Below are 25,337 nucleotides of genomic sequence, written 5' to 3'. Positions count from 1 at the left end.
AATACCTAAAACTATCACTTACAGAGACTATGAAGGCTGATATACTGAAACCTGGTCCCAGAACAAAGGAAAATAGAAGAGATGACTTGAGGTACAGCTTTCTACAAGAGTATATTCACTTCGTAGTATAGGGAAAGGACAGAAAACAACAGCTGGGACTTAGAGAAAGAAGTCAGTGTGTAGTTGGAAAAGTAACACTTGATTGAATGCAGAAGAGTCCTAAACACGAGAAGCCTGCACAGAGGGAGTTCAAGAGCCCCTCATAGGCTCTGCTCAAATGATCACAAATCTTAACCATCAATGTAAGGCAAATGCCCTTGGTCAAAAAAAAAAAATTCCAACTTTTAATTTCAGTGATTAACTAGTCTCATGATTTCATACGGAGCTAGAAACTGTTCTAGTAGCAAATAGCACAACAAAAGGCCTTCTGTATTTCCAAAGAGCATAGGATAATTTACCTTTTTAATGAAGGTAAACTACTCTATAGTGCAATGCTAAATATTTGCTATGCAGCAGATCTTGAAAGCAACATTCACAAAGATCAAACCGTTTAAAACAATCCAAGAGAACTCTAAGATAATACTCAGACTTCTGAAGAAGATAAAAATGGGCAGACACACATAGTAAAATTGATCAGTGATTAATACCAATTATGACTCATGAGAACCTGAGTTAGTTCTCAGTATTCCCATCAGGTGAAAAGTAATAATGATTTGTGATCCAGCACCATGGGTTCTAATGTTCTACTCTGATATCGGCAAACACAGATAAATAAAATCTTATAAATTAAAAACATAATGTACAATATTCAAATAAACATGTCTGCATCCAATTAATACCAGCAGTCCAAGAAATGTGCAGTAAAACTTATAGAGAGGAAAAATAAAATTGATCAATAAAAATAGAGTTAAAAATATCAGAAGCCAAATGATTAGCAGATAATTGTAGACTTTAATCCTGACATTTTTGCTATTTTCAATTTAATTAATAATGTGTAGAGAGTGTGAAGAATTTAAGTAGAGCCATAATATTAATCAAGATCAGTTAAGACAAAGTTTTTCTGAGGTAAAATACCTTCTCAAAATTAATCACAATAAAAACCTTTTAAAAAAATTATTTTATGTCCATAGAAAATTACTCTCCATCTTAATCAGAGAGATTTCTCTCTTCAATGAGAAGTAAGGAATCCAGAAACCCATACCTGTTCAAAGCACTTAGAATAAAGGACAATTGTATGCTCAGCCCTAAACAGGGTATTTATATCACCCTGTCTAAGGCTCAGTGAACATGTCAGACAAGGAGGCAGAGAGGCTGTGATACAGAAGGGGTATGAAATGCTATCTGCTGAGCCGACATCGCCACTCCAACGATGATCCTGCAGCAGCTGTTGTTGGCTGTGCTAGTCCAGGACAAAGTCAGCCCAATGTGGAGGGGCTCACAGAGGAGCCCCACTCCTCTCTGCAGAGTTATTGGTTATTGACAGATTCTTGGAAAGACACAGTAATCTGTCTTCAGTTGCTTCCTACTGTTGAGTACAATCAACAAATACCAATCGCTCTGGATAAACTCAGCGAGACAAAACAACATACAGGACAGTGAGACGTGGAAAAAGGCTTCACTGATATGGGCTGACCAGAGATAAAAGGAAAAACGTGGGTAAAGAAAGGAATCAGAATGATTTTTCCATATGTATGAAATCCTCACAAAGAGAGAGAGAGAGAGAGACCCAGATTTAATAAAAGTTACAAAAGCTGTTTTGAGAGATAAAAACAATGAATCACACTACATCTGATACTAAAGAAAAAACTAAATCGAATTTCCTAGAAAGATGTGATCTCATTTTAAAGCAGAGAAAAGAAAAGAGTGTAAACTAAACCATTATCCAGGGCTCTTAATTCAACAGCAAATAATCGAATGACTATATAATTGAAAATTTTCAAGTAGTGAGAAATAATATACATAGGAGAAGAAACATCCAGTCATGTTCAAAAGCAACAAAAGCAGGATTACCCACTTAGCCATCATGGGATGTTTACAATCACAAGAATGAAGAGCATAAAAACTATGGAAATTAGTTATATCTAAAGCAGACATCAAGTCAACAGGTTGACTAGAAAGTGCAAAGGGAGTAGCCATGAATGTTAGGAAAAACATTATTCCACTGGATGAAAGTCAACGCAAAGCCGAGCAAGTGTTCTAAAGTGCTGAATGAAGACTGAGATGCTGAGATTACTTGCAGGTGACTCTCAAGATTGTGCCTGTTGATCTTCCCTTCTAAGAAGAAGGGTTGAGCAAGGATGAGGAGTCCCATCACCTGAAACTGCTTTCCCCTTTCCTTGCCGCAGACTTTCTGTCAGCTGTGTGCAATTCTCCATAAAGTACACATGGCCTAATGGTTTAGGGACAAATTAACAGACACACACACACACACACACAAACACACACACACACACACACGGCACAGAAAAGTCTAATTTCAGGCCTCTTTGTAACACGCATGGAGTCTCCCTTTCAGTTAACCCTCCAGCATGTGTGTGCATGTGCATGTGTGTTTGAGTGTGTGTGTGTGTTTTGCCACCTAGCCTGAAATGAGACTTTTCTATGCCATGGTTTTCTGGTCACCCATGTTCCTAAATATAACCTCTCACCTATCCTCTGTAAGTAAGTCAAATGGGCTTGCTGGCTCATCAACTTGAACTTTGATATAATCATTCATTGGTTTGTCATTGGTGCCCTATTTAGGGTATGTGGATGGTTTTTCATGTCTCTTGGAAAACAGTGCATGCAACAGAATCTACAATGAAGATCCACTCTTAGATAATTAATTTTTCTTCTCTCCACATTCCTATAAATAATAATATATGTTTAACTATTTTTAAATCTACATTAAAATATAGTCGATAAATTTTATATATTTTCCTTCCCACACATATTGCTTATTCAGAATTTTTTAAAAGTAGAAGAAAAAGGTTTTTGTTCTCTGAATTATGTGAGCTAGCAGGTTTTCTGAAAGTAATAGGCTGACATTTAGGATACAGAATAGATTAGCTTCAATTAGCTCTATAATGCAGGTCAGGTTATCTAAGACTAAATATTCTAATTTTATAGACTCAAATTACCTTTGTGAAAAATTGCAAATCATTTCTATTAGTTGCTACCTGATTTAGACCGTTTTAATTGTCTAAGCTTGGAATAACACGCCTGTTTCTGAATATACCGAATCCATGGGTTTGCTTTCAAAAGTATTAATTGTGTATTATTTTGTGTGGTGGGGAGTACCAGAATTTCAACAAAGCAATCCAACATTTCTCATTGTGACATATTGTGAGTCAGGAGTGTAGCTTATTCTGGCTAAAGTGTCACAGGTCTGGATATGATTGAGTTGCCCTCCTATGTAAAGCTCTTATTCACAGTTCATGAAGCAGTTACATGGATCCATTGCCTGGATTTTGAGTGACAAAGGACAGCGCTTTTTTTGCTGACCATCATCTTAGAGATGTTTTCAGAATCTAGTGACCTCTGGAACTTCTCCCTGTGCATGAGTATTTCTTTCAGTCCCAACACAAGTACCCAACTGAATATGAAACTTCCTTCTTTGACTCATCTACTCAAGGCTGACCTGTGTGGCTATGTAGTTAAGAGTGACCTTGAACTTCGGATCCTCTTTTTTCCAATTCCCACATGCTTACTTGATACATATTTACCACCAAGACAGTTTATAGTTCTATAGTGTTTAGGATCAGGACCTCCTGTGTGCTAGGCAAATATTCTACAAAATGAACTGTATCCCCAGCTCCACACAATTCTTGGTCTATAATAGCTGGAGAACCCTTCTTCTTTCAAGTTAGAATAAGAATTGCACAAACTTCACAAATCATCGTGTATGCCTTTTTTTTTGTCTGTGTTCTTGATTATCATCAAGGTATAATTCCTGGGCACGTTAAATATAAGTGTCTGATTTCTCAAGGTTATATCTTGAGGAATTAATAAAGGCACAATTTTGTAAATGTTAGCTAAAATGTGTTTTCAGCAATTGTAGCTCTTAGAGTCTACATTTCATAGGCTCTAATAAAGCTGTCTATTCTATTCTTACAACTCTATCATGAATACATTTGCTTCCACTGCTGGACTGAATTAAGGTTTCTTTGTGGATAAAGTCTGTTTCTGGGACACCAATTTTTAGCTCTGTTCTTATGCATCTAAACTGCTCATTTTATTTGACATAATTTGCTGCTTTTTTGTATCCAGAGAAAGTCAAATATCACTTATGAAGCTTATGGAAATGAAGAATCAGTCAGGTCCTTTGACTACTGCATAAATAGACTCCAATCTCTGTCATATCTTCCAGAAATTGATGGCACAGAGCAATTCCAGCCAAGGACCCCCTGTGGTCAGTGCAATCAGAGGCTGGCCATGCATGAGGTACAGTAATAAAATGTGAGAGTATATTCTTGAAGAATATTCACATCCACTATTTTTCTCAGCTTGACAAAGCATCTGACCCTGTGCTAGAAGCAGTCCTAGCAATTAGTACAGGACCAGATGAAGGGGAGTATCCCAGCGCTTTCTTCTGAGGTTCTTTTGCAAGTCACAGGAAGTCCCACTCTTCCCTGTAATTGACTGCACAACCTCTTCCTCTCTTGACACACCATTTCCTGTAGTAACCACATTAACTGTAAGATTGTTCTTATGTTCGTTCCTCAGTAATTGACTATATCCAAGAATACATTTACACACCTTTTATTGGACTCTTGACAATACCTGTTCCATATATTTGTTCCATATATTTTCAAAATCCAATTGGATTTTGAAAATGCATTTAAATAAAAACAATTTGTCATCCTAACTAAAGAATTTCTTTTTTTACCTTAGTTTGGTTTTCAACAGTAGATAGATTTGTCATTTGTGACTTTATCATCAATTTTAAATAAAATAGTTATTTTTTTATATTTTAGAGATCACATAGATTTATTGTTTCAATTTCAAATAGAGTTCACTTGAACTGCGAATATTATAAAAATACTTATATGAATTTTATGTCTTAAAATTATTCAATAGTTATGTAGATTTAACTTATTGCCTAAGTAAATTTTGTTCAACCTAATGTTCAGTCATTACTATAGCATTTATCTGCCTAGATATAACTTCAATATTGACTCTTTGCTAGGTATAGAGAAGATTGATCATGATCTTCATCTATAGTATTCCACAATATTTCAGGTCACGGGTATTGCGTGGCTATAAAAGGACAGTTCTTTACAGGGATGGGATCCAAATGCATTCACTCATTACAACCCATCAGACTCTCATGGCATTCACCTCTGAGCATACCTAATCTGGATTATTTTAATAACTGTATCTTGTATGTAAATATTTATTCATGGTAATAAGCAGCTTAGAAGTTATATTACAGGGTAAATATTTATTCTGTGCTTTGAAGAATTCTGAGTTGCATATGTATGTATATCTGCATACATTTTACATATATATGTATTATAAGATTTCTGTCTACAAAATTACATACTTTCTTTAGAAATGTTTGAGCTTGAGAGGTGGATTAATAGTAATAATAAACAATTAATACAATTATAAAATAATGAAAATAATAATAATGCTATGTGCAGAAATTTGATCCTAGCACCCAGATGATCAGATGGAGCATGTTTAGATTCCAGAATCTACTTGTGTGTGAGAGTGTGTAGAGAAACAATATTTACTAGTTTTTTAAAACAAATATTTATAAAAATCCCTTGTTGCAAAGGAGTAGAGGGTGAGAGATAAAGACACCCAACAACTTCTCCTGGCTTCCAATTTCTGTATAGTTAAGTGCATCACCTCACACACAGTTGTGTGTGCATAGATTCACACAGACACATACCCAAATAAATAATGTTCAATAACAAGTATATATAACAATATGATAAAAGTTTTCCTTAAGAACATCTAGGATCAATGTAAAGCTAATTTCTAGCTTTATAGTCTACAATGTTGAGGACATAATTTGGTCAAATTTTTAATAAATGCCCTTTCATCCTGCAACATTTATTTCTTAAGCCAGATAACTGAAATTGAAAACCATCCAGAGTCTTTCACTATCCTAAAATTTTTCATCATTCCTATTGCCTATTTTCAACTATACTATTTATTCATTTGTTGGCGATTAGTTCAATTAAATATCACACATATAGATTCCTATGACTGTTTAGATAATGTGTTTCATGTTATAAATCTCAATAAATTTTTCATTATGAATAATACTATGGGAGAAGTAATAATAGCTATTCTAAATGCTTAAATTTTTTCAGAAAGATTATATCTGCTTTAGCAGTATTAATCATGGTTGGACAGAATAATAAAACTTGAATCTTCCTTTAGTTATGAATATTGTATTATGCAGTCTTTGTTTTACAGTTATTTGGTTTAGTTTGCTTCATGACCAAAGTAATAAGACCTTATGTGCTATTTATTCATTACTCTGTGAGTTCAAAGAATAAACTCAGTAAAATTGCATGTAATTTTACAAATTAAACATATATCAGTGTAAGTATATATATATATAATATATATACATTCATATATATATATATATATATGTTAGAGAGAGAATAATACACACACAGAGAAAGAAAAGAGAAAGAGGGAATAATGGAAAGGGGGAGAAATAGAGAGTTATATGTAATCATATAAGCTCCTTCTTCCCTTTCCTTCCTCCAGTTTTTCCATATACCTCTTCTAAAATTCATGAGCTCTTTTTTATTCATTTTAATATTTATGTATGTATAAAGTGTTAAGCCTCTATAATGTTACTTGTACATGACGTTTTGATTCTGAGCATTTAGTTTATTTCTAAAAGTGAAAAAAATGTATAATAAAACATATCATTATACCGTAAACATATTGTAAATAGAAGCATCTAAAATAAATTTAAGGTTGAATATTGGTACACAAGATAGGTTATTCTAAAAAAATTAATAATCAAAACTATTTTCTCTCAAGCAGGAATCTTTTATCCAGCCAAGAGTCATTAGGCATTTCCTACTTAATGCAACCACAGTACAATTAGCTATAGAAAACACTGGTGTTATTTTGTGTGAATAAAGCTAAAGGAGAAATGTTGAATTGTTCTTATGTCGAAATTCTAAAATAACAAAAAATTATCTGAAGTTGTACATAAGTGTCAACAGTCTAACACTTGCTTGTAGTTGATAGGGATATCTGAAAAGAGCTTGCCAGGAATGATTTTGATTGGTTTCCTCTGACTCACTAAGGAAGCTCAACAAAGCGTTGCAGGCCTCTGTTGTCAATCTTATTTATGAGGGGATTGCACTGGAATGAGAAAAATCATTGTGATATGAAAGCAATCAGCAAATTCATAATGAATGTTCAATGAAAGGAAGGAAAAATATATAGCCTACCTTTTTTAAAATTTTTTGTATTTAAAATACATTTCTTTTTTTTAATTGGGTATTTATTCCATTTACATTTCCAATGCTATCCCAAAAGTCCCCCACACGTTCCCCCACCCACTCCCCCACCCACCCACTCCCACTTCTTGGCCCTGGTGTTCCCCTGTACTGAGGCATATAAAATTTGCACAACCAATGGGCCTCTCTTTCCACTGATGGCCGACTAGGCCATCTTCTGATTTATATGCAGCTAGAGACACGAGCTCTGGGGGGGGGGGGAGGGCGGGGGGGCGGGTACTGGTTATTTCATATATAGCGTACATTAAAACATACAATAATATATAAAGAGCAGCTATGAGTTGAAAATATTATTAGTATTTAAGTGAAGACAAATCTTTGGGATAAATAATATGTGAAAGGGAAAGAGGGTTGAATAATTTCTATATTACCATGCTTTTCTTTTTACTTGAGTGTGTGTACACATGCATGCCTCTGTGCACGTGTGCAGGTCACCACAGGCCAAATGCTCTGGATGCTCCTGGGGCTGGATTTACAGTTGTTTGTGAGCCACACATTGTGCATGCTGGGGACTGAAGATGAGTTCTCTGTGAGTCTTGTATATGATCTTTTAACTACTGAGCCTTTCTTCAGGCTCTATATATGATCACCACTGATTAGAAATATTTCCCCTGCCTTTAATTAAAAACTGGGTTTTTAAAATAAGTTTTTCCCTTTTTTATTTTTTTAATTAGATATTTTCTTCATTTGAATTTCAAATGCTATCCCAAAAGTCCCCCAGACCCTCCCCCAACCCCCCTACCCACCCACTCCCACTTCTTGGCCCTGGCATTTCCCCGTACTAAGGCATAAAAAGTTTGCAAGACCAAGGGGCCTCTCTTCCCAATGATGGCTGACTAGGCCATCTTCTGATACATATGCAGCTAGAGACACGAGCTCCGGGGGTACTGGTTAGTTCATATTGCTGTTCCACCTATAGGGTTGCAGACCCCTTTAGCTCCTTGGGTACTTTATCTAGCTCCTCCATTGGGGGCACTGTGTTCCATCCAATAGCTGACTGTGAGCATCCACTTCTGTGTTTGCCAGGCTGTGGCATAGCCTCACAAGAGACAGCTATATCAGGGTCCTGAGCAAAATCTTGTTAGTGTATGCAATGGTGTCAGCGTTTGGAGGCTGATTGTGGGATGGATCCCCGTGTATGGCAGTCTCTAGATGGTCCATCCTTTCGTATCAGCACCAAACTTTGTCTCTGTAACTCCTTCCATGGGTGTTTAATCACTGAATAAATATTGTTAATAAGATTGTGTTTGGGTCACAATAAAGGTACATTGATATGTCTTCACTGTGATTTGAAAAATTATATAGGCTTATTTGAAGAGTAATAAAATATGCAGAAAGAAAAAACTATAACGGGTGATTAAAAACAAGATAATGAGGGACTGATGCTCAGAGAGCCTGAGGATACAGACAATACTGTAGGAGACAATTGTCCTATCTAGTAGGTAAGGAATTTGTGAATTTCCCCATCTTACCATTTTAGTTTCTTGGATGCTGATTTTCAATATAAATGATTAGGAGTGCATCTATCTGTATTGGCTCTCATTCTTACCCATTGAAATCAGAAAATTGAATAACACCATAAAGGGAGAGTCATGTTCATATTAGTAAGATTCCTAAATCATCTATTTTGGAACAGTTCTTGTTCAATTACACATGAATGATTCATGACAGGCTATGCATATTGATGATTTTAAGGATGAAAACTCTTTAGACAGTGATTTTTCGGGTTCTGATAAAGTTACTAATGTGGTGATAGACAAATTGAGAGAACTAAATATGCAAGTTATTAGAAATGGAATATTGAAGAAGTCATTCAAAATCACTACAAATTCAACCTGATGATTTTGCCTTTATTTATTTCACTTTTTTTTTCTTACACTATGCTCTTCATATCAGCTTTGAAATTATAAATACTTATGTTGCTTGACTTAGAATGGAGTTCTATTCCAGTAAACTCCCAGGGTTTAAAAACAAACTTTATGTTACAATTAATTCAATACAAATGCTGTACTGCATAGCAGATTCTAGCAACAGCATAAACTGGAGGGATTTAGTTATTTTCCCTCAAGAGCACATGGCTCTGGTCTCTGTCACGTGTGACTAAATACTGTAGTATAGGTTGATAATGTGAGAAATGATAAAACTTCTAAATAGTTTCTCACTATTCATTAACAATGGTAAACAGATTTGAAGAATAATATCTGAAAAGAATATCAGGGATAGAGGGTCCTGGATGGGAAAGGGGACAGGGATTGAAAAAAAGGGAACCTGTTCAGGTATTAGGTGGGGGAAAAGAAATGAAGCCCCAAGGTCCAGCAGAAAGAATGGAAACAGGCAACCTTGGGAGGTAAGAGATGGGGGACCCTCCAGCATATACCATAGACCTGAGAGGTGAGAGACTCTAAGAACTCAAAGGGTGGGCTGTTAGAGTAAATTTCCTACTGTGGGGAAAGTGAACTTGTGGAGTCTACCTCCAGCAGAAAGACAGGGAATCAAGTGAGGGACTGAGTTGCCATCTAAAAGTCAAAAACTCTGACCCCAAATTGTCCCTGTCTGAAAGAACTGCGGGGACCTAAATGGAGAAGAGCCTGAGGAAAAGAAGATCCAGTGACAGAGCAAAAGTGTGATCTAGCTCAAGGGGAGGCCCCAAGGCCTGACACTATTACTGAGGCTATGGAGTGCTCACAAAAGGGACCTAACATGACTGCCATCCAAAGGAGACTCAACAAGCAGCTGAAGAGGCAGATGCATATATTTATACCCAACCAATGGCCAGTAGCTGCTGGCCCCTGGGCTTGAGTTAGGGAATGGGTGAAAGAAGTTGAGAAGGAGGGCAACCCTGTAGCAGAATCAGGAGTCTTAAATTACATGGACCCACCTAGATCTCTCAGACACTGAACCACCAACCAGGCAGCATACACCAGCTGATATAAGGCCTCCAACACATAGTCCAGAGGACTGCAGGGTCTGAACTCAGTCAGAGAAGATGCACTTAACTTTCTAGAGACTGGAGTGGGGAGGTCTGGTGGGATATGGGGTGTGGTGTTGGGGTATAGGGACATTCTCGAGGAGTCAGGGCGGTGGGAGGTTAGGTATGTGGGACAGTCAGAGGGTGGGGGGTATAAAATCTGGAGTATAAAATATAGATTAAATAAAAATTTAAAAGAATATCAGAAAAATCTATACATTTATTTAAAAATAGTCAATAACAAAAGAAACTGACCATTTACCTTAGGAACTTAAACTGAGATCCAAAAATCTTGAAATATTTAATAAATAATTGGATCCATAGAATTTAAAACTAGAATATTAGAAAGTATAAAACAATGTAGAACAATGTAGAGTATGAACACCATTTTGTGGTGGATTTCCTCTACTATTGAACACACATAAGCATCTAACTGTCATGAGTACACATGCACCTGACACTACTGATTCTCTTGATCATGAGGCATCAATGAATTGTCCCTGTATACCCAGTACACAAAGAAATTCATGATTTTTTAAATTTCTCTGTAAGTTTTGCAGATGAAGAATAGATTGGTACCCCTTTGGTTACAAGGAAAATTATTGAATGGTAGGCAATATCAAAGTTAGTTTCCCCAATGCAATACCTGCTAACAAAACCAGAAGTCAATCTTTCCCTTCATTAAAAATGCACATGCAAACTTTATATGACCCAGTACAGGGGAACGCCAGGGCCAAAAAATGGGAATGGGTGGGTAGGGAAGTGGTGGTGGGGGAGGGTATGGGGGACTTTTGGGATAGCATTGGAAATGTAATTGAGGAAAATATGTAATAAAAAAATATTTAAAAAATGCACAGCTGGACATGGCGAAACACTTGTGTAATCCCACCACTTGGATATCTGAGGAAAAGTGAATGCAAATTTTTGTGCTAGGAAAATCCTCTCTGAAAACAATCAGTAAATACAAAAATGAATCACATGCTCTACTAGAAATTATAATCAGTTTTTGGAAGGAGTAAACACGATTGTTTGCACAGGCGAGAACTTTTGCATTCTCATAATATTCTGTATTTAAAGGAAAGAATTACTACCAGTAAGCTGAACTATTCTGAATACTGCATTTTTCTGTATCCTGTAGCTTAATGTAAATATACAATTCCCAAATCATAAATAATATGCACATGCAAGTCTATCTATCTATCTAATTATCTATCTATCTATCTATCTATCTATCTATCTATCTATCTATCTATCTATCTATCATCTATCTATCTACCTCAAAAATTAAAATCATGTCTTTAATGTAGAATATTTCACAAAATTAGATGCACAGCTAACAAATGCATTTAGCAAACGTCGAATTTATAAATAACAAGAGGATCATCTAAGTGGATTAAATTTGATCTTTAGCCTACTTACCTTTGGATATTAGCCTAGGATCTGGGAGACATCAGGACTCTGAAAAATAAAATTTATTTACTGGTATCACTCATGCATTACTGTATTTAATATTAGAAATTGAATGTAACATTAAATATATTTATTCTATTATTCAAAGAACTTCTTGGTTTCAATAATCTTCATACTAAGTGGAGTCCTTATGAAGAAAATTCTTAAATTAATCTGAAACTCTAAAAAACTAAGAAATTACTCTGTGGTAATACCAGTCACCTGTTTCCCAGCACCGTATGACAGTGAAGTGTTCTTCAAACTCAAAAATCTTATAAGAATTTCTCAGATATCATGACAGGAACTACAGAAATATTTCTATCATAAATTTGTGTTAAAATTCAGTATTTTTACAATTCCGTCATGAATCTAGTTGACAGATACTTTCTAAAATTTTTCCTGTCAATAGCAGTGATCTTTTACCTTTATTTTCAAAAATAAAATGTAATAACAAGAAGTTCAAAAAGGCATTATTTAGTGAGAGTCTAGTTATTTATATCTATGTAAATATGGGGAAAGTCTACAATTGCCATATTCTTCAGTAATGCTTTACAATTTTCGGGGTAGTCTAGATCTGGATAATTTGCTTGCTTAGTTTTACTGTTTATGTATTATGTATCGAAATACTCCCCCCCCCATAAAAAAAAAGAATTCTTGTTTGAGAAACTATGTACTGAATGTTTCCCATCATATTTTATTGTTAGAAATCCATCCATTCATAAAATAATACATCATTCTTGTTTTAAACAATATATGAAATTTGTTAGTTTTTCTGTCATTACAGCCCTCTGTAAAATACAGATTGGTGCTGAACCATCTAGCCTTAGCCCTGGTCGTTGCCCAAGTGCAAACAACCACACTTTATGTTTGAAGTAGATGATATTTAAAATAGGGAAGCACCCACTGGGTGTGGTGGCACACACCTTTAATCCCAGCACTTGGGAGGCAGAGGCAGGCGGATTTCTGAGTTCGAGGTCAGCCTGGTCTACAAAGTGAGTTCCAGGACAGCCAGGGCTATACAGAGAAACCCTGTCTCAAAAAACCAAACCAAACCAAACCAAACCAAACCAAAAAAAAAAAAAAAAAAAAAAAAACCAAACCAAACAAACAAACAAAATAGGGAAGCAAACCCAACATTTGTTTGACCCCTAATTGTTTCCTCAACACATTCCTAAAACAGGAAACAAACAAAAAATCTAAACCAACCAAACTAAAATAAATAAATAAATACATAAACAGTAAAACTAAGCAAGCAAATTATCCAGAGATAGACTATCTAAGAAAAAATAAAACATTTTACATTTCTATACTTTTGAAATCCATACATATTATTCCAAAAGATTCTAATAAGAGAGAGCTAATTTTTCTCTTTTGTAGTTCTGTACATGATTTTAAATTAATTCATTAACTATCTTTAATAAGCACATTTCCTAAGAGTTCTAGAAAAAGATCTTTGGCATATTTAAACAGATAGACAGATTGTTTTTCATCTGTTTCGCTTGGTATCACTCTTTGCTGTGTTAGGGCAGTTATTGTATAGTGTATATAGTTTGACATGTGTGTACAGATAGCATGTATGCTAACACAGAATACTGAAGAACATTTCTCTTTAGCAAGCAGGAGTGACTACTGAGTTGTCAGATCAAAATTTTTTTACTGTTTAAAATTGGTTGGCTCACTGATAACCTTTTATACCCATCATCATGACAGACACATATGTGGAAATTCTATATTAGGTTGTAGACCCAAGTTTTATACTCATATCTCCTTTCAACATTTGCTTGTCTAAGGACGATAGTTTCCTACTTATTTCTACTAGATCTCTAATCAGTGCCTTCAGTCCTTATTCACAATTGGAACCTGAGACTTGACTCATGTTTGTTCAAGAAGTTATGTTCAATGAATGAATATAAATTGAATAGCCTCAGAATTCCAGCTTTTATCAGACAAATGTAGACAAATGTTAATAAGATTTGGGTATAAAAAAATCTTCTCAATTTTTTTCATATTTATAATTAAGCTAAGGCTGTAAGCTATTATTGAGAAACAATACTTTGCATTGAATTTAATAGTGTGCTCAAATAATAAATTATGTGTTCTAATTTCATAACTTTACTTGACAATATTAATATTTTAACATTGTAAAAGCACATAAATTCGATATAGCCTAATAACCAGACAATTGGGAATTTTACTAATAGCCTTAAATATTTTGAAATGTCATTACTATCTACACAATTGATGCTTATGGTTGTTTCTATGGGATGAGGAGTGCACATTTTCTAATTGCTTTAAACAATATTGTTAGTATTAACACTCCGGATAAAAATTCCATAGTATTGTTAATATTTTACATAATTAACCTACCTCCCAAATATCAGCAGAAAATTGTATAACCTTTCTATTATAATAAAACATTTCTCTTTTTCTTCAGTTTCAGTCTTTCCTATTTAAATAATATTATCTCTGTATCACTAATTTTCTTTTCTAAAATTTTATAGAAAATTGTACTACTATAAAATACTTTTAATCTTGTGTTTTCCTGTTATTTGTGCTGTGATTTGGGTGTCTGTTATCTTGACAATCACTAATTTTTATTCTGTATTTGTTTTTCCTTCAACAGAAACAAAATAATCCATGCCTGTCAGGAAGCTGGAAATACTATACCATATGTAGGCAAATGGAGTGGAAATTAGACATTTAATTGTATCAAAAATACCTATGATGCCAGGCTATCACATGAAGACAAATCTGTATTTATTTCACATGTATTACAATGCATGAAATACAGAGAAATTTCTGGTAATTTTATATGATGGATAGTTTAAAATTAATATACTTTATGTTTTGAGCTGATTTTTGACAATTAATGTAGACAGTTTGCAACCACACAAAGTTATTTAAGGGAGTCTTAATTTACAATGAGATGTTATCTAGACATATGACCTATGAAAAAATTCATGGATTGGATGGGTTCATTTGGGCACCGTTCTTCAAGAGGACCTTTATACCTAACAGGAAGTGTTGCAAGATATCTCTTTCTCGATATGGATTTTAGAGTGTGACCATCAGGAGCACACTGAATAAAAGCCACTAGGGATAGAAAAGGAATTTATTCTTGCCTTTATTTATTTATTATTTTTGGAAATTAAAATACATTTTATTATTTCCCTTCACTTTTGCACATCCGGTGTTTTACATGTATGCCCCCTGGCTCTTTCTCTTTCTCTCTAATGCATGGCTTCCTTTTTTTAAATGTTTCCATGATCCAGTATGCCATCTGTTTAAGTCTTCTAAATAACCATATTTTGTATCTCAGATATCATTTCAATAAGAACACGTACTTTGATATCAAATATAAAACATTTATATCTGAGAGAGTTTCAACAAAATTGTTGCTCCTGAAAAATGTTGTTATTGGAAATAGGTAAATTACTGTGCTTATAAATCAATCTTTCATTTAGAATTTTAATTCTTCTTATCTATGTATGCACTTAAAATAATCCTTTATAACAAGTTTACATAAGGCCTTCTTACAGCAACTCTGAAATATTTAATAAAAATTACATGCAACGTTTTGTTTGTTTGTTTGTTTGGGGGGGGGCGGGTTTCTCTATGTAGCCCTGGCTGTCCTGGAACTTACTCTGTAGATCAGGCTGGCCTCGAACTCAGAAATCTGCCTGCCTCTGCTTCCCAAGTGCTAGGATTAAAGGCATGGACCACCACTGCCCGGCTCATAAAATTTTTTTTTCAATAGTTATCTTAACACAATCTGTGCCAATTTAGGGGTCTTCTATTAGATAACTATAAACTCTTGTATTTATGGTTATGAGCCTAGCCTTTAACAACTGAGACATCACTCCAGCCCAACTATAAACTCAAAGGTATCTCTTAGCTAAACATATACAATTTTGGTTATAACTATATTTATTGCCATAAATGTGATTTTAAACCTGTGTGATAGTTCTACTCAAAAAAATTAAGTTCCAGAGAATACTTTATCACAGTAATTTTATATTATATTTACTTAACTCTTTGCAGATTTGCGAGGCTTGATGACAAGAGAAAATACTATTATAGATTTTATTTCTAGATATTAACATAGGGCTTAATATAGTAGATAATTACAAGATTATTTGAGTTGTTAGTGATTCCTTATTTAAAAATCGATGTAAATTTCCAAAGATTTAACTTTCACACACACACAAATTATATATATATATATATGTATATATATATATATACATATATATATATAAATATTTGTAGACATCAAGGTATATAGAGATATTGGACATCCCTATCATTCCAAATGGAAGAGAGGGTACAGTAGGATATTGCAAGTTTGAGGCCAGATAATTGTGAGACACTGTCTTAAATTAAAATTAAAAAGAAATCATGATGTCGCTTCATACTAGACTCCTTGCCTTGTACATACATACTCCTGGTTCCAATCTTAATTTTTTTTCAATATAAAAGACAAAAGCAGAGAAGAAAGAACAGTAGGATTCAAGATATGAAGGTAAACTAATAAACCTTGCCCATGATGCCATGATCCTATACAATACAGGCGGAACATATTCTTTACCTATGGACACTGTTACATGCCCTACAACTAACTCCACTTTTGGAGAAACGAAACGAGTTCTTAAGCAGTAATTGCATGCAAATGGATAGAACTAGAAAATATCATGCTGAGTGAGGTTAACTCAGACCCGAAGGACATGCATGGTATGTACTCACTAATAAGTAGATATTAGCCAGAAAAGCACAGAATAACCAGGATACAACCCACAGGACTCAAGGTTAACAAGTTGAAGGACCCAAATGAGGATTCCTCAATCCCACTTTGGATGGAGAAGAAAGCAGTCATGGGGGGCAAAGGGAGAGAGGGGCCTGGGTGTAAGAGGGGACAGGGAGTAGAAGGGGGGAACATGATCAGGTATTGGTAGATTGGGAAGAAAAGGACTGGAGGCCTGAAGGCCAGCAGAAAGAATGGAAACAGGTAGGTAACCTTGGGAGGTAGGAGATGTGGGGAGTGTGAGGGGGAACCTCTAGAAACTCTCAGACACCTGGCAGGTGAGAGACTCTCAGGAACTTGGATGAAGTTATCTACAGTGAGTTGAAGGAACTTGTAGAGCCTACCTCCAGTGGAGAGACAAGACATCAAGTAGCAGGATGGAGTTGCCATCCCACAGTCAAAAGCGCTGGCCCAGAATTGTTTCTATCTGAAGGAACTACAGGGACAAAAATGGAGAAGAGCATGAGAGAAAGGAGGTCCAGTGACAGGCCCAAATTGGAATCCAGAAAAAAGGGAGGCCAGGGGCCCTGACACTGTTACTGATGCTGTGGTGTGCTTGCAGACAGGACCCTAGCACGGCTGCCCTCTGAGAAGTCCAACAAGCTGCTGAAATAGTCAGCTGTAGATACTAGCACCCAAACAATGGACAGAAGCTAGAGACCCCTGTGGTTGAATTGGGAAAAGTTATAAGAAGCTGAGGAGAATGGCATACCCATACGAAGATGTGCAGACTCAACTGTCCTGGTCCCCTGTGATCTCTTAGACATTGAGCCATCAACCAAGCACCATGCACCAGCTAATATGAGGCCCCTGACACATATACAGCAGAAGGCTGCATGGTCTGGCCTCAGTGAGAGAAGATGCACCTAACCTTTGAGAGACTTGAAGCCCACCGGAGTGGGGAAGCTTGATGGGGTTGGGGTGGGGAGGTGGCGACATACTCTTAGAGACAGGGTTGAGGAGAGGAGGTATGGGATGAGGATCATTCAGGTGGAAGACTGGGATGGGGACGAAGTCTGGACTATAAAAAAGGATTAAAGAATAAAAAATAATGAAATCAAAGCTCTCTATCACTAAACTAGCCAATTCTATTTTTTCTTGTTGTGTTGTATCAACTTTATTTTTTCTACTACATTTGCTTTCAATTTTTACTATAATTGGAGAAAGAGGCAGTGCTTGTGTTATGTGTAGAACACTGAGACAGCTGGAATCACATTAACCACTGGTTTTATATCACTAGGCTTCCTTTCTTTTCAATGTGGTCACATTGTTATTTAAGCTCCTTCACTGTCTTCAACACTGTTGGTTTCAAATTGCTTATCAACTTTTGGGAACTGGTGAATGAGCCTACTATACCAGGGTTTTAGTACCTTTTCCTGACACCAGTATGAAGAGTTCAAAGAAGGGTAAATAAACAACTGGCTTCTTTCAAATCCAAGGATGATTACTCTGTCAATTCCTTAGAACAATGATTCAAAGATCTTAGAATACATTGACATTGCTGAAGGGGTTTGCAACTCTGGGTAAGAACAATATCAACCAACCAGAACCCCCCAGACCTCCCAGGGACTAAACTACCAACCAAAGATTACACATGGAGGGACCCATGGCTCCAGCCACATGTGTAGCAGAAACTGGCTTTTTGGTCATCAATGGGAATACAGGTCTTTGGTCCTGTGAAGGCTTGATGCCCAGTGTAGAGGAATGTGGGAGAGAGGAGGCAGGAGTGGGTGGGATAGTGTGTGAACAGCCTCATAGAAATGGGAGGGCGGATGTAATGGATGTTTCTGGGGGCCGGGGAGAGGGTGGGGAGCTGGGAAATGGGATAACATTTGAAATGTAAATAAAGAAAATATTCAATACAAAAAAAGAAGACCTGAATGGGTTTGATTACTTTCAGAGCAAACATCTTCTTCTGATATTTTGCACCAAGTGTTTCAAGCCCCTGTAATATTTTATTACTTGGACATATATGCACTATTCCACATTTTGGAATATTGTGTTATGTTAAAATTCTATAAGTATGTTATAGTCTATAGGGCAATGCTGGCCAGCTCCTTTCTCATATAATTCACTGTACAATTGAAAAATTAAAAGAAATATATATCAAGGTTTGCTAAATAACTCCTTCAGACCACAATTCCTAATTAACTTATAATTTTGGAGTTATGACTTTAACATAGTTTTCTATGGCGGAATGTGTTTTACAAGAACTGCTCAGTCTGAATAGATTTCCTCTGACAACATTGGGCATATTAGTCATCAGTAAATGTTTTCCTGTGTGGAGGAAAAAATAGAAATCATTAGGAAAGATACTTAGTGTATCTACAACAAAGAAATGTGTCAGAATGGATTCATCTTTCTACTAATATCATTGTGCTATAGATAGAGCATGCTTCTTCTTTCTGGATGGTTACAGGAAATTATGGTCTTTTTAAATGGAGTTCCAAGCTAGGGACTGCTCCAAGCTTGAAACTCAGCCTGTTTGTCACCAAAAGAGCCTTATGGTAAAGAAAATTGCATTACAACCCTTTTCACAATTCCGTACCAAATGTGTCCTGAGAGTTCTATCAGGCACAGGAGAACACAACAGTGATATATTTAAATGCAAAATGTTATATAAAATAAGATAAAATAAAATAAAGTATCACTGGCATTTCTAAGGTACTAGCATCAGATGGCTCAGGTATAAACTGTTGTTTAACTTTGAGTTATAATCCTTTTGCTATTTAGTGACTCTAGAAGTAAAGAATAGTTGTCTTATTATTATTTATCATCTGAGTGACTTTTGGAGAGTGAACGGAAAAAGAAAAACCCTCAATGTCCAACCCCTGAAAAGCTCTCATTGACTTCAGAGGAATTTATCAATGTAAAGGGATTGGTTTATTATGGCTTTAAGCCCTCATGTACCACAAAGGGATTTGCTAAATTCTTTCAAGGGGACTCCAAGTATGCTGTCAAGGGGCCTCTGTAAGGCTCTGAACCTTCTTGTGATTGAATTGTACAGTTCCCTCTGCAGTGAATTAACATAATTGGAATCAGGACTAGATGTTTTTATAGGAGATGATTATATACAGTTCCAATAGTATCATTACTTTAGCCTGTCTTCTCCTTGAGAGCACAGGAAGCCTGGAAACCAGTTTTAAATAAGATAGCTGCTCAGCAGGTAAGCAGAGCTGCGAAAAGGCACATTAGTATGACTTATAAATCATACTTGCTGGCATTTAGCATTCTAATTATATATAGTATTAAGATGTGTAAAATGATGATGCAGCATGTGCTGTCTACCCGAGTAAAATGTTCCAGCTTCTCTATATTATAAAATATAAATTATATATTATATTATCAATTATAGAAGCATAATATTCTTCTGTGTTGTATACTGAGCAAAAAAAAATGTTGGTTTAACTGTTCCTAGATCCATTAATTGATGTTTTATTTATATGCAAGAAAAATTATCACTCTATTCATAATGAACCAAAAGTTAAATGTCACATGTAGATATATTCCCTGTCAAATTTCAGCAAGCCAAAAAAATTAAAACCAAACACTACGTGACTTAAAACTCACTTGTCAGTTTTGCCATTAAGGTTTTCAAAGAAACTACATTATGAACTAACCAGTACCCCGGAGTGGAGTGTGGTTTCCCTTCCCCCAGCCTGGAACCTGCTTGCTCAGGGGTGGAGTTTCCTGCTCATTCGTTCTGCCACGCCCACTGCTGGACCCTGTCGCTTCGCTGCTTGGAGGCACACACGTGTTCATCCTGCTACTGGACCCTGAGTTACTTGGCAGGAAATCAGGTTCCCTCCCCCTTCCTTTATAACTGAATGTTAGAATTAGTAAAGGGGGGCCTTGAACATGAAATCATCTTGGCCTCGTTCTTTCTCCCGCCCCGTCTAGCTTCCTCTCTTTTCAGCTTGAACCGCCATCCTCAGTTGAACCGTTCGTGTTGCAGACTGCTGGTCGGGCCGCAACACTGGAGCTCTTGACTCTAGCTGCGTATGTATCAAAAGATGGCTGGAAAGAGAGGCCCATTGGACATGCAAACTTTATATGCCCCAGTACAGGGGAATGCCAGGGCCAAAAAAAAAAAAAAAAAATGGGAATGGGTGGGTAGGGAAGTGGGGGGGAGGGTATGGGGGACTTTTGGAATAGCATTGGAAATGTAATTGAGGAAAATACGTAATAAAAATATTTTAAAAAAAGAAACTTTTGTTCATAAAATCCATGTAATATTTAACTCTATGTATTATTTTAGATATGGTTTTAAGACTGAAAGTGCCATTCAAGCAAGCTTAATACTTGCAAGTAGATACAATTACTGTGAGAAATTAAGGCTTGAGAACTGTGAGATGGCTCAGTAGATAAAGGTGACTGCCAATAAGCCTCACAACCTGAATTCCACCTCCAGAATCTACATGTTGAAAATTGGGAGCAAACTCTTTCACCTTGTTCTCTCAAACAATGGCATATGTTCTCCTTCTGTCTGTCTGTCTCTCTCTGTCTGTCTCTCTGTCTCTGTCTCACGCTTTTCTTTCTCTCTCACACAAACACACACACAAACTTTAAAAATGAAAATATTGATATCGATATTGAAAATATTGATAAGGTAAAAGGTTACCTATTAGCATACAAACTTACCAATATTGTTTTTCAAATTGCCCTCACACATACAGCTTTGTATACTAAAAAGAAGTTTCTTAATACTTTTGGTCTCATTTTCATAGAATGAGAATGGGTGATCAAAATAAACTAAATCATTGCATTCCCTATCAAAAAAAAAAAATCTAAACTTTTAACACTGTGACACAGTGTGATCCACAGAAGAGCTGTGTTATTGAATTAAAAAACAGAAAAATCAGAAATATGTAGATCACGTAACAAAGTCACATAAGTGGTACAGTGTATAAAGTAATATTAAAAAATGGGATCTATAAGTAAATCTTAACAAGCATATTTTCTCATTAATACCAGATCATAATAAGTAGGTGCGGGTGGCTGAGGCAAAGCTCATTTCGTAAGATAGACTACTATCTAAGCTATGCCGGATCTCATCTGATGTATTTCAAATAACTTAAAATACTCAATAAATAGTATTTGTAGAATGTATGAACATCACTTATTTTACAGTAGTCATGCCTTTCTATCTGAAAAAAATTATTTTTCAAACTTAATCACAATTAGATGAACGACAATAAATATAAATGGACATTAAACTTAATTTTTTCAAATGAGCATCTCATATTTAATTACCTAAGACTTTTTTAATGCATTATGTATGACATACATTATTCCAAATTCTTTTTTTCCCACCCAAAGGGGATAGGAACTCCACAGGAATACTGACAGATAACAAAATCAACTAACTTGAACCCTTGGTCAGAGTCTGAACCACCGACCAAAGAACATACACTGGGTTGAACATAGGTCTCTCCAAACATATGCAGCAGATGTTCAGGTTGGACTTCATCTGGGTTCTGAACAATTGGAGTGGGCTCTATCACAAAAAGCAGTTACTGTATGTGGAATATGTTGTAGCTGAGCATCCTTGTCTGTCTTTTGTGGGAATGGAAATGCTCAGCCTTGCAGAGACTTAAAGTGCCAGGGTGCAGAGGATATAGAATGAATCTCCATGTTCTTAAGAATATTGACATAATGCTTCCTTTTGGAATCAGTGGCAGATCAAGGAATAGCCAATAGTGTTATTTGGATAATAAAACTGCCTCTGAAAACCATTTTTTTAATAGAGGAAAACTCCTGTCTTACTTGAACTCATTCAATGGAAGGTTGATAACTTGTCAGAAAAATATTCATGTCTTTAATCCTGTAATGGCAAAGATAATTATGCCTGTCTCTTGAAGACATACAACATGACTTTCCTGGAGAGAGAAAGATAATATGATAATATTGATCCTTTATATTTTAAATAAATATATTTATATTTATTTAAATAAAATTTATATTTAATTTCTTTTCAGTTTCCGAGTGTATGTTCATATGAGTGTATTTTCATATGCACATTAAGGCCACAGCACAACATCGTGTGTTGTTCCTTGGATACCATTCTCCTTGTTCACTGAGAGTTTCACAATGAGACCTGGGGATTCCTAATTTTGACTAAGTGTACTAAGCAAGTGGTGCCTATGGGTTACCCTGCCTCTACCTCTGCAGTATTATTGGCATAATAGTTCTCACCACACCCAGGGGATGGAACTTAGGGTCTTATGCTTATAAAGCAATCACTCTACCAAATGAGATACATCCAAACTTTTTAAATTTAAGTGTCAATACATAAACTTTTTACAAATTTTTCAGTAAAAGTTTTTTTTCAACAATTACTGAGTAAATAAATGCTTCCTTATTGGATTTTTATCTCTAAAGAAATTTTATGCCCAGTCAAAATCCTGATCAAAAGCCTATAGAATACATTATATTTTGCTAAATAACCATGTTGTCAAATTATGTTTTAAAGACTTATGTTCATACTATAGATATGGGTTGCTTTCAGCAGAGGAGAGATCTTCTTTCTGCAGTGTGTAGCTGCCAATTCAGGGACCCTTGCCTGATCAAAGTGCTAAGAATAAAAGATGAGTGCTTGACTCTGAATGGTGCATCCTCATCATCCTTCAAAGATCTATGACCAAGGCTATAGGAACACAACGGATGAGGAGAAAGGGGTGTAGAAGACAGAGTATGGTATGGGGACAAGTGATGTGAAACACTGTCTTCTGGACATGCAAGTAATTTTTAAATAAAAAATTCATAGCAACTGTTTTTATGCAAACATACAACTTGCCCAAGATCAATTTAGCCATGTGTAGGGTCCAGATGGGGATGTGGTTCACAAGATTCACTTTTTACTGAGGATATTGGCAGTTAATAGCTATTGTGTGGGCAGGCAGGGAGCATTGGTTTTTGAGAGTATGGGTCCTAGAAATTCTTTGGAGATCCAATAGAATATTCCAGATATACACACATAGGGGACTCAATAACTAGACCTAGTTAATTATTAAAAATAGAACTGTGCATAAAATTGTAGCAGATTTTGTATGGAGGAATATGTAAGAAATTAGGGTAGAAGATAGGTGGATTTTATAACTACATTTTATTGTATACAGTATGAAATTCTCAATAAATATTACCAAATAAACATTGAGAAAATAACTGTGAACTGCATCAATGGAGGAGTTAACCTAGAGGCAAAAGTCATGATGTATTATTTTGAGGTTTATCAAATATAAATGTGGTAGAGATGGTCATTTTCTTAAACTATAGTTAGAATATATATAATACTATATATAACTATATAACAACTATATACATACACACACACACACACATATATATATATATGTGTATATATATATATATATATATATATATATATATATATAGAGAGAGAGAGAGAGAGAGAGAGAGAGACATACACACATACAGACAGGTAATTTTGGTTTTACCAAAAATGTGATACAACAGAAACTTTAGTAAAAATTCTAAATATTATTTTCTAACTAGGGTAGCCACATCATGACATCTTCCTTAGATGCTTTGCATGAGCAATAAATCATTGTAGTAGTCAGTGACAAATATGCAAACACCTGAAAATATATTTTATTTCATTTGATATTTGGAAAATTAAATACACTAAATACGATTTCATTTTATATGTTTTCTGATGTGTTTGTTAGGATCCATACCCATAGTATTTTGAGGAACATTTGAGCCATTCTTGTGTTTTGTTTAAATAGTGAAAATTTATCTTTCTTATTTTTTCTGGATAATCCTGAACTCCCAGTGGATGTGCTTCATCCAGTGATCTAGGCTGACATCTCTCCACAAAAATATAAGCTGTTATCTTATCTGTACGCTAATAATAATAATACAACCCCACTTCCCATTCGTCAGCAAATAGACATAAATGAGGAAGTTAATGACCAGAAGCTACATTTTATGGAAATATGTGGTTACACTTACTATGTCTGTTCAATTTATTAAGGCAGTGGTTTACCAGATGGTCATATTGGTAAAGGCCATATCAGAGAGGTCATCTGTCTTTAAAAAGCTGAACCATTACAACTTGGGTAAGGGAGCAGAAAGGAAGTGATAATAATTGGTTAATAATCAGGTTATCTATAAAGCAAATAGTCTTCTGACTTTGTCCTTTTGTGAATTTTTCCATTAATATAAAAACACTAGGAAAATATATATTGGCAGTAACAAAACACAACAGAGATTTCATCAGGCTTCACTCAGATTTTACTCAGGACATGCATATATATGCCTTTGTATGCATGCACATATATAAATAGGCATAAAATTATTTAGAAAAACTAGTGTATTAATGAAGATAATTATGAAATGAAATTCTTCATCACTTTAAATACCATTTTTGTCATTTCAAAGTTTATATTATAGATAACATTCCTGTAATTTCTATTTGGATAAAGATTGGAAGTTTTGAAATAAAGGTAAACTCAATCCAATTACATATAATTACTATTAATGGTATTTTTTTCTGTAATGAACAAAGAAAACTTTGATGATATAATAGCACATGAACAGGAATGTGTCTATAGTTCTAAAGTAATATGGTGACACAATTCTAGTCACTGATGAACTAGGTTTTATAGTTTAG

The 25,337-nt window shown here is 35.3% G+C and overlaps 1 protein-coding gene across 1 annotated transcript in view; it reads right to left on the bottom strand.

The window, feature by feature from the left end:
* The window catches only part of Mgat4c (MGAT4 family member C), a 708,988-nt gene that overhangs the window by 528,271 nt on the left and 155,380 nt on the right, over positions 1-25,337 (bottom strand). The window contains exon 2 of the mRNA XM_029482259.2: positions 11,872-11,910. The gene's annotated coding sequence lies outside the window, so the exon portion shown is untranslated. The remainder of the gene's footprint in view (positions 1-11,871; positions 11,911-25,337) is intronic.

Source organism: Mus caroli, unplaced genomic scaffold (assembly GCF_978045245.1).
Source record: "Mus caroli unplaced genomic scaffold, Mus_caroli_1 scaffold_9, whole genome shotgun sequence".
In the NCBI taxonomy this organism is placed as follows: Eukaryota; Metazoa; Chordata; class Mammalia; order Rodentia; family Muridae; genus Mus; species Mus caroli.
Note: the sequence above shows the minus strand (reverse complement) of the source record. Positions and strands in the feature narration are given on the sequence as shown.